We start from the raw sequence: 14,848 nt of genomic DNA on the forward strand, positions 1-14,848 counted from the left end.
TTGTGTGAACGTGTGACTGTTGTTGCGACTAGTTGTGAGAGTGATATAGGTTACTCGACCTGTGCATTTGTTGATCTGTCTTGCATGCTAGTTGATTTAAGCGTTGTAGATTGCATTTATCCTGAGGACGCTTGGAGCGTTCTATAAGCTGTAGTCACTTGAGCTACAGTGCGTGCTTGGCACGTGTATGAATATGAGCGGTCGGGAGATATGAAATGATGGTTGCCAGGTGGCCTGCCGTTTGGCGTCTCGATGCCATTATGATTTGCCTTGGGAAGAGACGTTTCGTGGGCATAAATAGAACTGTTTCGAGAATCTGAAGAGCATTTGCTCGTCTCTTTCCTCAAGTTGCTTTGCTTTCTCAGATGGTGTTGGCTTCCGTTCCTCTACTGATCATCTCAGGTATGTGTTTGTGTTGCTTGGTTCGTTGTGTGTCCTAGTAAACTTTGTTTGCGTAGTGGTTCTCTAATGCTTGAATATGTTTGCAGATTTGAAAATGGCTAGACGTAGTGCCAAGAATGCTGGTGGTAGTGAGGGGGCGAGGGAAACTTCGCCCCTCGTGATGGAAGAGATAGCCTTCCGGCCTCACCCTCTTGGGAACCACGGTAAGCGTAAGGCTGATGATTCTGGTGCTAGGAAACGCAAGCGTGCGAAGGTGGCGGGAGGTGGGCGACCTAGGGGGGTCATGTTCAGGTCTTTGAGTTGCGGAGCGGGCGACGATCTGGAGCAAGATCGCCATGCTACGTCCGGCAGCTCGTCCCTGCATCGTGGTGATGTGGGGAGCGACTTCTACTACGTTGGTCGTACGGGGAAGAAGCGCATTGTGAAGCGTTCTGATTGTAGCTTCCACTCGGCCTCTATAGCGAGCTGCCTCCTGGAAAGGATAGTTCTCGATGGTGATAAGGCCGAGCTGGAGAGTGAAAGTTTGGAGATGAATCTGAAGACCACCGACGCGGCTTGTTGTTTGGTAAGTGTTCTTCTTGTATCATTTATTGTAGCTTGAATGAGGACGGTTAAACATTAACGTCCTTCGTGCAGTTTTTGGCAGGGTATGATAGGTTGAAGCGTACTGTTCAGCGTCCTGGTAGTGGTGATGGTGGCGTGGCCGAGCTGGCTAGGATGTGTGCTGCTTTGGAGGTCGATATGAAGAAGCTGACATCCCTGAGGAACAAGCATCATGAGACGCTGAAGGAGAAGACTGTACTGGTGAACTCAATGATGGACCTGCAGAAGCAGTTGGCGTCCGTGATTGAGTATGCTAAGCAGTGTCAAATGTTGGCTCGTAAGGTGCAAAAAGAGTATGATCGAACTTGCGAAGATCACTCTGTGTTGGCGGAGTTGTATGTGGAGCTACTAGAGAAACATGACCAGGAAGCTGAGGACGCCGCCGCCCTTGTTGTTGCCCGTGATGCGAGTCATCTCCCCTCTACCAGTGCTGCGCCCAGGGATAAGCATGTTGTTGTTGATGCAGGATGCTGATTTTCTGAACTTCTCTTTGTAAGCATTGAAAATGATTGTTTTGTTTGTATGTGTTATCATTTTCCCTCTCTGTAAGAGAGTTAACAATAGAGCTGGTTTCTCAGGCTTTCCTGAGCAGTTCGCCTTGTAGTTCATATACTTGACGAGCTAGTTTCCATGAAAGTGGCAGCTCGATGTTTTTCAACACTTGTAAGAACTACCGATCTAGATTTCCTGGGTAAACCCAGCAGATCGGTCAATGTGCGAACTAGTTTCCAGGCTTTGGGCCAGCGGTACTTTTGATGAATATGTATGGAATGCATGCTTTTGATTATGCTTGATTTCTTGTATCTAGTATTTCATTTATGATACTTGTTGTATATAGTGGCTATGGAGCTTGCGATTTAGTTTAAGAAAGTGTTATGCTTGTTAAGGATTGCTCAAGAGGGTGATCTCATTGAGCTGAACCTAGAAGTATAGGTCCTCGACTAGTGAGAATTAGGGAGGCTATGAAGCCTGTTAGCTCGAGAGAGCGTCTTGCTTGCGGAGAGCGTATTTAACTTGCGACAGTGTATAGCTCACTGAGAGTGTTTTGAGCCTAAGAAGTCGTACTGCTCACTGAGAATGCATTTAGCCTCTGAAGGCGTAGTGCTCACTGAGAGCGTTCTTCTCGCGGAGAGCGTATGTAGCCTCTGAAGGCGTACTGCTCACTGAGAGCGCTCTCACGAGGTTGATCCTAGAAGTATAGGTCCTCGACTAGTGAGAATTAGGGAGGCCATGAGCCTGTAAGCTCTTGAGAGCGTTCTACTCATGGAGAGCGTATTTAGCCTCTGAAAGCGTACTACTCACTGAGAGCATTCTCGTGGAGTTGATCCTAAAAGTATAGGTCCTCAACTTAGCGGGATTTGGAGAGGCTATGAGCCTGTAAGCTCCTGAGAGCATTCTGCTCGCGGCGTATTTAGCCTCTGAAGGCGTACTGCTCATTGAGAGCGTTCTCACGGAGTTGATCCTAGAAGTATAGGTCCTCAACTTAGCGGGATTTGGAGAGGCTATGAGCCTGTAAGCTCCTGAGAGCGTTCTGCTCGCGGAGAGCGTATTTAGCCTCTAAAGGTGTACTGCTCACTTAGAGCATTCTCGCGGAGTTGATCCTAGAAGTATAGGTCCTCAACTTAGCAAAATTTGGAGAGGCTATGAGCCTATAAGCTCTTGAGAGCGTATTTAGCCTGTGAAGGTGTATTGGTCACTGAGAGCGTTCTCGCGGAGTTGATCCTAGAAGTATAGGTCCTCAACTTAGTGAGATTTGGAGAGGTTATGAGCTTGTAAGCTCCTGAGAGAGTTCTGCTCGCGGAGAGCGTATTCAGCCTCTGAAGGCGTACTGCTCACTGAGAGCGTTGGTGGTGCATTTGGTGCAAGTGCAACTTTATCGTAAATGTAATTGAACAGGGTGGTTGGTAATACAAATATAATTAAACTACCTGAATTGACAAGGATTAAAAAACATGACTGTGTACAAGACTGCATCTTTATTGATAAAATCTCTTTAACAAATAATTGTTCCAGGGGCGTGGTAGTTGTTTCCCTTCTTACGTCTTGATCCAGTAAGCCCCGTTGCCAACAACTCGGTCTACTATGTATGGTCCTTCCCATGTCGGTGCTAGTTTGGAGTTATCCTGAGTCTTTTTCAGAACTAGATCACCAGGTTGAAAGGATCGAGGATGTACTCGTTTGTTGTAGGATCTCTTTAGAATCTATTGATACGATGCCACTCTGATAGCTGCCAGGTCGCGGCGTTCCTCCAGCAAATCGACCTCACGAGCGGGGCGAGTCGTTCGTCCCGATTCGACGAAGTTCGATCTAGTCGTGGTATTTGATTTCTTCGGTGGAATAACGGCTTTGGTGCCATAGCATAGGGAGAATGGTGACTCGCTAGTGCTGGAGCGAGCTGTGGTGCGATGAGCCCACAGAATGTTCTCTAGTTGGTTTGGCCATTGGCTCTTGTTCTTTTCAATCTTTTTCTTCAAGTTTTCGAAGATTGCTTTGTTACTGGCCTCTACCTGGCCATTGCTCTGAGCATACTGGGGAGTGGAGAATGCATGAACTATCTTCCACTTGGCTAGAAATTCTTTGACTATTTTGCCCTTGAACTGGAAACCATTGTCCATCACCAGGGTGTGCGACAAACTAAATCTGGTGATAATGTGAGTCCAGATAAAGTTTCTGACATGTGATCTTTGACATGCGCTAACGGAATTGCTTCGACCCACTTTGTGAAATAATCGGTTGTAGCTAAGACAAAGCGGAAACCGGTGCTTTTCTGCGGGATGAATGGTCCTATGATGTCCATGCCCCACATGTGAAATGGCCAAGGGCTCGCAATGCTAATCAGCTCGCGAGCTAGTTGGATGATGTTGTGGCCAAAGATTTGGCATTTGACGCACTTTAGGACATATGTTTTGGCGTCGATCTGCATGCAGGGCCAAAAGTATCCTTGGGAGATCGCTTTGTGGGCCAAAGAGCGCCCTCCAGCATGGTTGCCACACTCTCCTTCATGAATTTCTGCAAAAATTAACTGACCTTGTTCTGGGCTTATGCACCTCAAAAGAGGTTCGCCAGCAGATTTGCGGAATAACTTGTTATTAACCAAGCAATAACGGCGAGCCATATATGGGACCTGTCTGGCTTTAGCACGCTCCTCCGGGAGTGTACCGTGCTAAAGGTACTCTATGATGGGATGCATCCACGTCTGCCTCATCTGAGTCTCAGTGAGTGGGCATAGGTCGCTGATTTCTAAAACATAGTCCTTTTGGTATGCAGGTCGATCAACTACCTCAATCAATAGTTGTCTCGGGGCGCAGTTTGGTGTTTGAGTAGCCAAGTAAGCTAAACTGTCTGCGTGACGGTTCTCATCACGCAAAAAGTGGTGTATAGTGGCTTTCTTGAAAGAATGGAGTAACTGATTAACAACTTGGAGGTATTTAGAAAGATTACCTTCATGGGTAGTGTACTCTTTAGCAATTTCGCGAACGACCAGTTGCGAGTCACTAAAGACCTGCAAATCTTGTACACCCAGCTGTAGTGCCATTGTGAGTCCCATGATTAATGCCTAGTACTCCGCCTTATTGTTGGAGGTCACAAAGTAGATGCGAACGGATTTCTCCACCATTATTCCATCTGGCGATACAAAGACAACGCCTATTCCACTCCCTCCGGGGTTGCCGGAGCCATCTACATAGAGAGACTAGACGGTCTTGTCGTTGTGCTTTGAGGGTAATATGTCTACTTCGGGTTCCCAATGTAGGTCGTCGATAGGGAAGTCAGCAAGGAAGTCTGCCACGGCCTGTCCTTTTTGTGAGGTGCGTGGGACGAACTCGATGTGATGTTCCCCGAGTTCTTTAGCCCATACAGCCATGCGAGTTGTCTTGTTCTCCTTATGAAGGATCTTCTTCAACAGGAGGCCGGTGAGTACTTTGATTAGGTGCGCTTGGAAATAAGGCCGAAACTTTCTTGCAGAGTATAACAATGCGAGTACTACTCTTTCGATGTAAGAGTAGTTCTTTTCGGCCGGGGTTAGCATCTTACTTGTGAAGTAGATAGGTTTCTCGGAGTTGTTATCCTCTTTGAAGAGAACCGAACTAATAGCAAAGTCTGAGATTGCGAGATAAAGCCCCAGTGTTTCGCCATCTGTTGGTTTAGCTAGGACAGGAGGTGTTGTGAGATACTCTTTGAGGGTAGAGAACGCTTGGTGACATTGATCGTTCCATGAGAACTGCTCGCCTTTTTTGAGAAGTTATAGGAATGGTCGGCACTTGTCTGATGCTCTGGATATGAACCGGTTGAGTCGCGCGACTATGCGGCGATACGTCAGATCGCTTCTTTGTCATGGGTGGGTCGGGCATGTCCAAGAACGCCCTGATTTGGTCTGGGTTAGCTTCGATTCCACACTGTAAGACTTGATAGCCTAAAAATTTCCCGGAGGACGCTCCAAACAGGCATTTCTCAGGATTGAGCTTCATTTGAGTGCGGCGTAACCTGGAGAACGCTTGTTCAAGGTGAGTGAGATGGTCACCTGCTTTCTTGCTCTTGACAACCATGTCATCAATATAGACTTCCATGGTATCCCCTAACATGTCCTGGAACATATCAGTTACCAGTCGTTGATACGTCGCTCCAGCGTTCTTGAGGCTAAACGGGAGGACGTTGTAGCAATAAATGCTCTGCTCTGTAATAAAGGATGTTTTCTCTTGATCTTCCTCCGCAAGTGGTATTTGGTTGTACCCACTGTATGCATCCATGAAGGAGAGTAGCTCGTGGCCACAGGTCTGGTCCACCAGTCGGTCGATTCTAGGTAAGGGAAAGCTGTCTTTAGGTGTTTCCTGGTTGACATAGGTGAAGTCAACACAAAGGCGAACCGTGCCATTCTTCTTTGGAACTGCCACTATGTTAGCGATCCAATCGGGGTAGTCGACCTTTCGGATGAAACCAACTTGCTTGAGCTTGTCGACCTCGCCATTGATTGCTTTCTGAAACCGTAATGATAGTCTCCTAGGTCGCTGTCGAACTGGTCGAGCATTAGGATTAACATTTAATCTATGGCATGCAACGCTAGGATCTATACCCGGCACATCAATATACGACCAAGTGAAAACATATTTATTCATGGATACAAAGCTTACAAGATGGGCTTTGAGTGTGGGGTCGAGGTTAGCCCCTACATAGACGAACTTAGGATCATCGTCTGTTCCTAAGTTCACTTTCTGCCTTTCTTCAGCTGGGACCGTGGCATGTGGTGGGTGAACGTCCTGTGGGGGACTGCTCTCTGTAGTTGCTTTGTCGGTCTGATGAGTAATGGGAGTTGCTACGGGAACCGGAGCGTCTTCTGTGGGTACGGCAATAGGGTCAGAAATGACTTCTGTGGTCATAACAACAAAGGCTGGAGTACTTGTCTGAAGCTGTATTGGTTGTATGTGATCTGGAGGGGCGACCTCTGGGGCCTGAACAAGTGAAGTACGAACTGCAGGAGCGACCTCTGGGGTCCTGATGATTGGATCGGTAATTGCTTTAGCGACCTTCGGGATCTGGATAGATGGATAGACCTTCTTGGTGGAGCCCCCAGCGCTCTGAGTTGGTGTGTTGCCTCTGACTTCAGCGACTAAGTCTCTGGCCATGGTGTAGCTGGTGGGCTCGTTTCTTGCGCCGACAGTGGTTTTTTGTCAGATTATTTGAGAGGATTTGATTACAATGATAGGGCTCGAGTTGGTTGCTGCGAAGCTCCATCATGCCCCTGGGGCCTGAAAAGCGAAGGACTTGATGCAGTGTAGACGGTACGGCCTGCATTTGATGAATCCAATGCCATCCTAGGATGGCGTTGTAGGACGACTTGATGTCTAAGATGCTGAAATGCGTATTGAAGCTGACTTTATCCTCTCTTGATCCCACTGAAACTGGGAATATAATATCACCGATTGGGTCGGCTCTGGAGCCATTGAACCCATAAAGAGGAGCAATTGAATCTATGAAGACTGACTTGGGGAAGTTCTTCTCCTTTACCGTGTGGTAGAACAAAATGTCACATGAGCTACCAGGGTCGATCAGAACACGCTTAACTGTCCAGTCACTGATCTTGACGTGGGCTACAAGCGCGTCGTTGTGGGGGAGACAAACTTTGTTGAGGTCGGTTGCTGTGAAAGTGATGTTTCCGGTGCTGCGAGTTGAACTTCGGGGGGCCGGTGCTACTTGGGAGGAGAAGTGGTAAACTTCTTGAAGGGCACCCATGCGCCTTCTTTTCTTTCATTGTCGCGATCTGATGAGTGCAGGTGGCGCTTGTGGCGAGAACGGTCCCTGGGGGGGTCCTCTGTTGCGAGATCGAGTCTGATCGTTGTGGCGCTCAAGGCGGGGTGAAGTTCGGCTGCGCAGTCTGCGAGCCATCAGTTTATGGCGCAGGTCGCCGTCAGGTATGTTAGTGTACTGCTTGATGTGTCTAGCTTTGATGAGGTCTTGCAGGTAATGCTTTATCCCCCAGCATGCATCAGTCTCGTGACATTTTGCTCGGTGAAAGGCACAGTATGGCTTGTCATGTCGATCTGCTGGTTGTCGTACATCAGGTCGGTAGTATGCAGCTCGCTTGATCTTTTCCAGTATGTAACTGGGAGATCGTGTGAGGACAGCGAACTCACGATCATTGTTCATCCGGTTTTCTGGTTTCCGTTCCTGCTATTGTGGCTGCTGTCGAGGTTGCTTTTTTGAAGCTGAGGGGTCATCGGAGATTGCTGCGACCTCTTCTTCTTCTGGTAGGCCTTGGCGCCGTAGCCCCTCTTTTAGCTTAATGTACTTGTCCACACGAGCGTATAGCTTGGACAGCATTCCGGGGCGTTCCTTCATCAATGATTTGGCAAGTGCCGTGTTGCGCACACGACAGGCGTTGGAGAATGCCAAGGTGGCAAATGATTCTTTCAGGCCGGCTTCCATGCATAGTAGTTTTGCTTTGAATCGGCCCAGAAACTCCCGAATGGTTTCGTCTTCGCCCAGTGAGAGCTGGAAAAGCGGATCAAGATCAGCTTTCTTGTGTCTGTTGTGGACATACTGACTAGCGAACAAATCGGTGAGTTGCTTGAAGGTCTTTATTGAGTCTGATTCAAGTGAAAAGAACCAATCGAGTGCGCCATCTTTGAGACTCGCGAGGAACAGACGACAATGAAGGTGGTCAAACTCAGGTGCACTGTAGAGTGCCAAGCTTTGTATATAGCGGGCTACATGCTGGCCAGGACACGCGCTGTCAACGTACATTGGAAAGCGTGGTTGTATGAAATATGGAGGAGAAGCTCTGCTTAGTACTTCAGCAGTAAACGGAGACGTGCGGTATGTTTTGAGCATTTTTTGGACGATTTGGGTGGCGTCTTTCTTGACAGCACTCTGGCCGATCCGTTGTGACAACTAGTTAATCTGTTGATTAACTTCGTTGATGCCGTCCTCTTCTAGGAGAGGAGGTGGAGTTTGAGTGTCGACTTGCGTGCGAAGTTGAACGTTCTCCTGTCTGAGCAGGGTGATTTGTTCGTTCATCGTTCCTAGCTGACCAGCTAAACTCTGGATTTGAGCTTCGAGGCTTGCCATGCTACATGGGCTTGAGACTTTTGGTTTCTGGAGTTTGGATTTGTTAGGTGGTTTCTCAAGAAATCGAGACCACAAACGGCGCCAATGTAAAGGTGCGTTTTGGTGTTTCATTTACATACACAGGGAAAGGGAGAACGGATTAGATTATGGTTGAGACCGAGTTCGTCGAGGAGGGAACTGCCTACGTATCTTCTCTAGATTCTGGGGGGAGAGAAGAATCATGTCTGGCGTAGTTCATATGGAGAGTATTTATAGGTGATCCAAGAGTATCCTCACCCAACACGCGTAAAGGATAACACAGATGTAAGGTCCAGATTGTGGAGGCGTGTGAGAACTGTGTTTATAGGTCTGCTGTAATGATAGGGATTAGTAGCCTGGCTTAGTAGCTTGCGGCAGTGGTCAGTAGCTGGCGGTAGTGATTTGCACACGTGTAGATTTCTTCATGATTGTTTCTAGAAGATAAGATGAATCACGATGTAGATCGGTCTGTATGATGATACGACCTGTTATGGAGCGATCTTGTAGCGTGTGGATGCGAGCTTGTGACATAGGTTGGCGAGGTGTATCAGAAATCGGTGTGGTATTTCCACCATGCTGAGCACGTGCTTGATATTCCTGAAGGGAAATATCACTCCCTTACAACATCCAATCAAGAATAAACTTCTTTTGACACAATAAACTCATAATGTATTATCTTCATCCACGATATATGACATATATTCTCACTGAAATTACAAGCTCAGAAAGATATCGAGATCTGAGGAAGCTCGCTAACATTAGACAAGGCCTATGCCTTGAGGCGATATGAAGCTTAAAACCAAACTTTGCCCCAAAAAAATTAAGACAAAATTGTTAAAATAAAGAAGAAATTTACGAACATATAGAAAAAAAAAACAAAACCAATGCACTGTCCATTATTAGCTTACACTTCACCATATTGATTGGCCTAAAAAACATTACAGATGACGTTACCAGTATGAACATTAATTCATTAGTTTTAAATTCACAATAAACCACTAACGGTGTCTTTACTAAGAGTAGGAGTTCAATTATCAGGCTATACCCAAAACAAAACCCAACTGCTGCTACAGTCGTCGTACCCATTGTAAAGGGTTTTTGGTCCGAGGACCACATGCTGAATAAGCAAAGGCTAATTTTGACTTAACCTTCTGTTAGCCCCCAAGAAAGGAACTACCTTCCAGATGGCTTGACCTATGAAGTCAGGGGTATGGTAAGGCGCTAAGCTTCCCCTCGGCAGTGCTGATGCCTTTGGGCCTTGTAGGCACCTTTGACAATGTAGGCATTGACCATTTCCTAAAAGCAACTTAGTTCTAGAGTTGTAGGATGTCAATCTCTTACAAACTTTATGGGGCTAACGATATATCAAAGAGAGTGAGGACCAATGTTCCAAAAGAGATATATAAACGACAATGAAACAAAATGCTAAGCGTATCTACCACTGTCACTACCATTTAATCATGATCACAGCTATCAATCTTCAATAGTCCCAGTCCTCAGATGTTAGTGGCACACTTGGACAAAAAGGAAAAAAAGAATTTGATTATTAGGAGACCAATGTTAGGTTAAAGCCTCTAAGGCTCATAGCCATCATCCCTAAGGTTCCTCTCCCACTCGAGGCGTCTATTGGTGGTCTTATCATCAAGGGGTTTTTGATATACTCCAGGAGCAAGGATATCCAATTCAACCATTTTGTGGTTAGATACAAATCCTTTATGGGTTGATTGAGAGTGAGAAGATGCGTTTTAAAATAGTTTTCTCTTGTTTGTGTTTTTGTAATTTGAACACATACCCTAGTGGCCAAATCACAAAAAACCTTGAAAATTTTATCAATTCCAGCTTAGTTGCATGCTTGTGAACCGTCATTACTTTGTGATCGAAACGTTTTTTATTTGTATTAAACAGTTGATAGGCAATACGTGAATTTGGCATACAAGTTTCAGTAAAAATATATAAGATATAAGAGGAAAACATGTTACCAAAACCACGTGACTTTAGACGGTGGAGATGGTGGGTTCTAAGACGCTGGTGCTCAGTGGAGTGTGAGGGAGGATTTGTGTTTATTGAAAAAGTGAGGGACGGTTTCTACAGTTGGAGGAGTGTTGGAGAAGTTTCATAGAGGGATTATGAAAATTTGATGACGTGGTCAAAGACAGGAGGGAAATTTGAGTGATTGAATGGATTTGACGGGTGGGGGAGAATTTATGTTGAAATTGTTAGTTACTTAACTTATTCAGGAGAGCGATGGAACATTTCACTCACTGCCTATATTATTTCTTGAAATGATATTTTGAGCACACATCATCTTGCCAGTTTCACTTCGCGCACCGTAGATTTAGCTAAAAACAAACTAAACTAGTTCAACAACAATGACAATGCTACAATTTGTCCGTAAATTGTCCATGCAAAAAGGGGAACAAGGTAATGTTGGGGTTGTCCCTCAGGTAGAAGTACACAGCTCAAAATGGCATGAAGTATATCTAATATCTATATACTAAAGTAGAGACCTCTAAGAGTGATTTTCTCTCTCCTACGTGGCATTCTAATATGAAAGATAACCTCTTTAGAGAGTTTGAGTGTATTTAGGAATTTCCATTTTCCATAAAAAATAACTTGCTAAAAAATAGGTTCTTGATACAGCTATTTTCATAGGGCATAGTGAAGCTATTTTCATTTATAACCAGCTTGGTTGAAGTGGGAAGTTTACACAGTTAACTAAACCAGTTGAAATTAATCATGAAGACAAAGTCTGGAAAATCTGACTATCTGTATATTCATCGTTGGAAATATTCATTTGATTATCAAATACCAACTAATAAATTTGATACAGCTAAAGATCCCATCCTCACCATAATGGCTTATTGATGCAGCTAAATCCGAAAGATATAACCCTTAATTTTGTATTGTACTCCTTTACAAACAGCCAGTTAATATAATGCATCAGGTGTGAGACGACAACAAAGTACTTCGAGACTGATTATTTTGTTTGAGAACCACGAGAAAGTGTACCTATATATATTGAACAAATAAATGGACGTACAACTGTTCATAATAATGATATTGACAAAGTAGCATATTCAGTAGCTATGAAGCTATATAAATCGTCAAAATGACGTACAGAGCTAAGGCTATTGCTTATCAATGACAGGTTTCAAGATACACTTAAAGACAACAAGGAAGCAAATTAAACAAGTTAAAATTAAATATCTTATTACAAGTACGTTCGTTACCCAAACGGTTTTAAATGACTTTTAAGTTAATAGTGTAAGCTGAATGGAACCTCTATTGTGTAGAATCCATAGACCTTAAGTTCAGACAAGGAGAGCTCACCCACAATCATATCACTTTTAGATTACTTTTGATATGTTATTATTTCCATTGTTGTATTAATAATGATAATTTGCTTAAATTCTTCAATTTTGGCCAATGATTTTAAAAAGACTTGCAGCATGATGATTCCTAAGGATCAACATTATTATCGTTGTGTATGCAAGGCCCTTTAGGAAGACAAGAGAATTATTAACTACATTAATAAACATTTTGTCAAAGTGCACTTTCTGCAAATCTCCTAAGCCTCTTTGTAAACATTTTGTCAATGTGCATTATTCTGTAATTGTTATTATAGGAGGAAAACTTTGTCAGGTGCAAAAATCTCTTCGTCTTTATTTGTTAGTTGATTTTCCCCAGCCAATGAACTGAATTTCCCCTTACATATAACCTAGAAATAATATTGAAATCAAAAGAATGTCAGCATTCTTCTATAGGTGGCATTGCCAGATTGATTATGAACTGTTACTATCAACTTTCTAAATTGAAACTACTATTGAGTAGGGTTGTTCAATTTTCTAATGTGGATGTATTGATTTTACCAGAATATGGGACCTTCTTATTTGATGATGGTCGATTTTGAATGTCTCTCGCACGCTTTTGACATGTGAAGTTTTGATATAATAAACTTGGAAAACCTTTACAAGGAATACATTTCAGTATAGTTTAATTGTTTCTTTGGGGGATGGAAGGTCAAACCTTGAACCTGATCTCTTAATGGGTTGTTAGATCGATTAGTTTAGGGGCAATGCATTGTTGGAGCACATTGATTGAAGTAGACCCTACTATTATATAACCTGCATCTTACTTTTTTACTCTTCAGTAAAACTAAGGCTTAGATGATGTGCAAAAAGCTATCTATGAAGGATCTATGCAACAACTTATTGTATCGTACCTATTGAAGGTCACGATTTTGGCCAAGTTGAATTGAGACTGAACATGATGAATAAGTAGTTTCCTAATCTCTTCATAATTTCTAATGTGTTAAAAAAAGTGGCCAGAGCGTGTGTTCTATGTTATTAGAACATACAATTCTGAAAAGCTTTATTATTTCAAGAGGAAATGAAGCTCTAGGTTAATTACTAATGTCCACTTACCGGCATGTGTGCTTACTATCATGGATCACACAAGGTTGGCTTCCGAATGCACTTCTTAAAGTGAGTGGTGCAGAGAGGGTTGATCAAGCCACTATTAGGAAGGTTCCAAGTCTCCATTAGAGCATGTGTGAAACATACCAATGTATTTTCCAGTTTCTGATGGATGTCAATGGAGGAATTATGGTCACGATATGGCGAAAGGGAACCCATGCCCTCAAGCATATTATTGATGCACAATGGTTTTGCTTCCTATGCTTAAATGTCCAATTACTGAAACTTTGATGGCATCGTCAAGGATGGAACCATATTACTCTTCAGTTTCAGTAGGTTGAAAAATACTTGAAGCCATGGAGATGCCTTCAAATTTTCATTTCTATCATATTTAAATATGTGAACTATATTGGAGCTTACAATGTTTTACACAATACTTTGTCAAGTACGAACTCGAATTGCATTTTCCTTTAATACTGTATTTGCAAGTTTGTGATATTGTATGAAGTTTGATTGTTAAAAAAAAAAAAAAAAAAAAAAAAATATATTGACATTGGCTTCAAAGATCAAGCTTGAACAATTACAGGAGTTCAAGACTGCCCAGACAAACACTAGGAGATGCAACACTCTAAGGAAAAGTCTCTTTGGAACACGTAGCCTCTTTAAAGAGTTTGAGTGTATTTCTTAATTTTCAATTTCTATTAAACTAACTTGCTTAAAAAATAGGTTTTGTACAAGTTCAATCTCTTTTTCGGAAACTATGTCATTCTTCATATGTAAGGCTTCGCTAATGTGCTTAACATATCATCTCTTATTGTACTCTATCTTATTTTGAATAAACTGAATACAATTTTTTCCATTGAATAATACTATCTGTTATGTATCTTCTTATGTTTTTTTATTATGTTTACACTCCAATATGAAGTGTTGTCTTGTTGTGTATTTAAAATTTTAAATACAACACCCTAGCCATTATTAGGTCACCTCACATTGTGAATTTACAGGCCACACATTCATGAGTAACACATTTTTTTTTTAAAATCCAAGAATACACTTAAGTCACCAACAATTACACCATAGACACAATAGTTTGACTTAAAACATAAGCTAGGCAATGCACCTATACAAATACTAAGCATAGACGTCCTTGAATGTGCCTCTAATCAGTGCCTCTTAGTCTAGCGGTACAACAGATACTGATTGGAGAAATTATAGGTGTTGAAGGTTATACATATAATACTTATTTTGGGTCACCAATTCTTAGTGAGTTCTTGAAATATCTTTGTACACCACCGTTGGGCTTGGAGAATTTGTGCAGGTAAGGTTCTCCTTAAGTCCTTAGTAAACAAAATAAGGTAGATGTTTAATTAAAGAAAAAAAAAATATTAGAAATAAATAAATAAATAAAAATGTTTCGTTTTGATATTGATTTTTGCTGCTTCCAAAATAAATAAAAAATAGTGTTTTCCTAAGGGTTCAAGATATGACAAACCGGACATGCAATACTGCGACATAAACCTTGAAACTGGTGTAATTTTCGACAAACTGCATGACAAACAACATCCGTTGAAAGATTTTGTGCTTCCAATAACTTTATTTGTCACTCCGCATATGTTCTCTTTCACAAGTTATAACGCCCATAAAATCTATAATGATGTCAAGCATGGTACCAGGGGTGCCAAAAAATATCGAGGTCCTAAGGACTTCCTCTTTATGTCCATTAGATTTGCAAGAGCTCTTGCCACAGAGAACACCCAATTCCCAAGTGAACTGCAAACACCAAGCAAATCGAAAGTTTAAGTTATCACATATTCAACACTAGAAAAAATGCCTACATCTGGAATGTTAAC

This window comes from Coptis chinensis, chromosome 1, assembly GCF_015680905.1.
Source record: "Coptis chinensis isolate HL-2020 chromosome 1, ASM1568090v1, whole genome shotgun sequence".
Taxonomy (NCBI): domain Eukaryota; kingdom Viridiplantae; phylum Streptophyta; class Magnoliopsida; order Ranunculales; family Ranunculaceae; genus Coptis; species Coptis chinensis.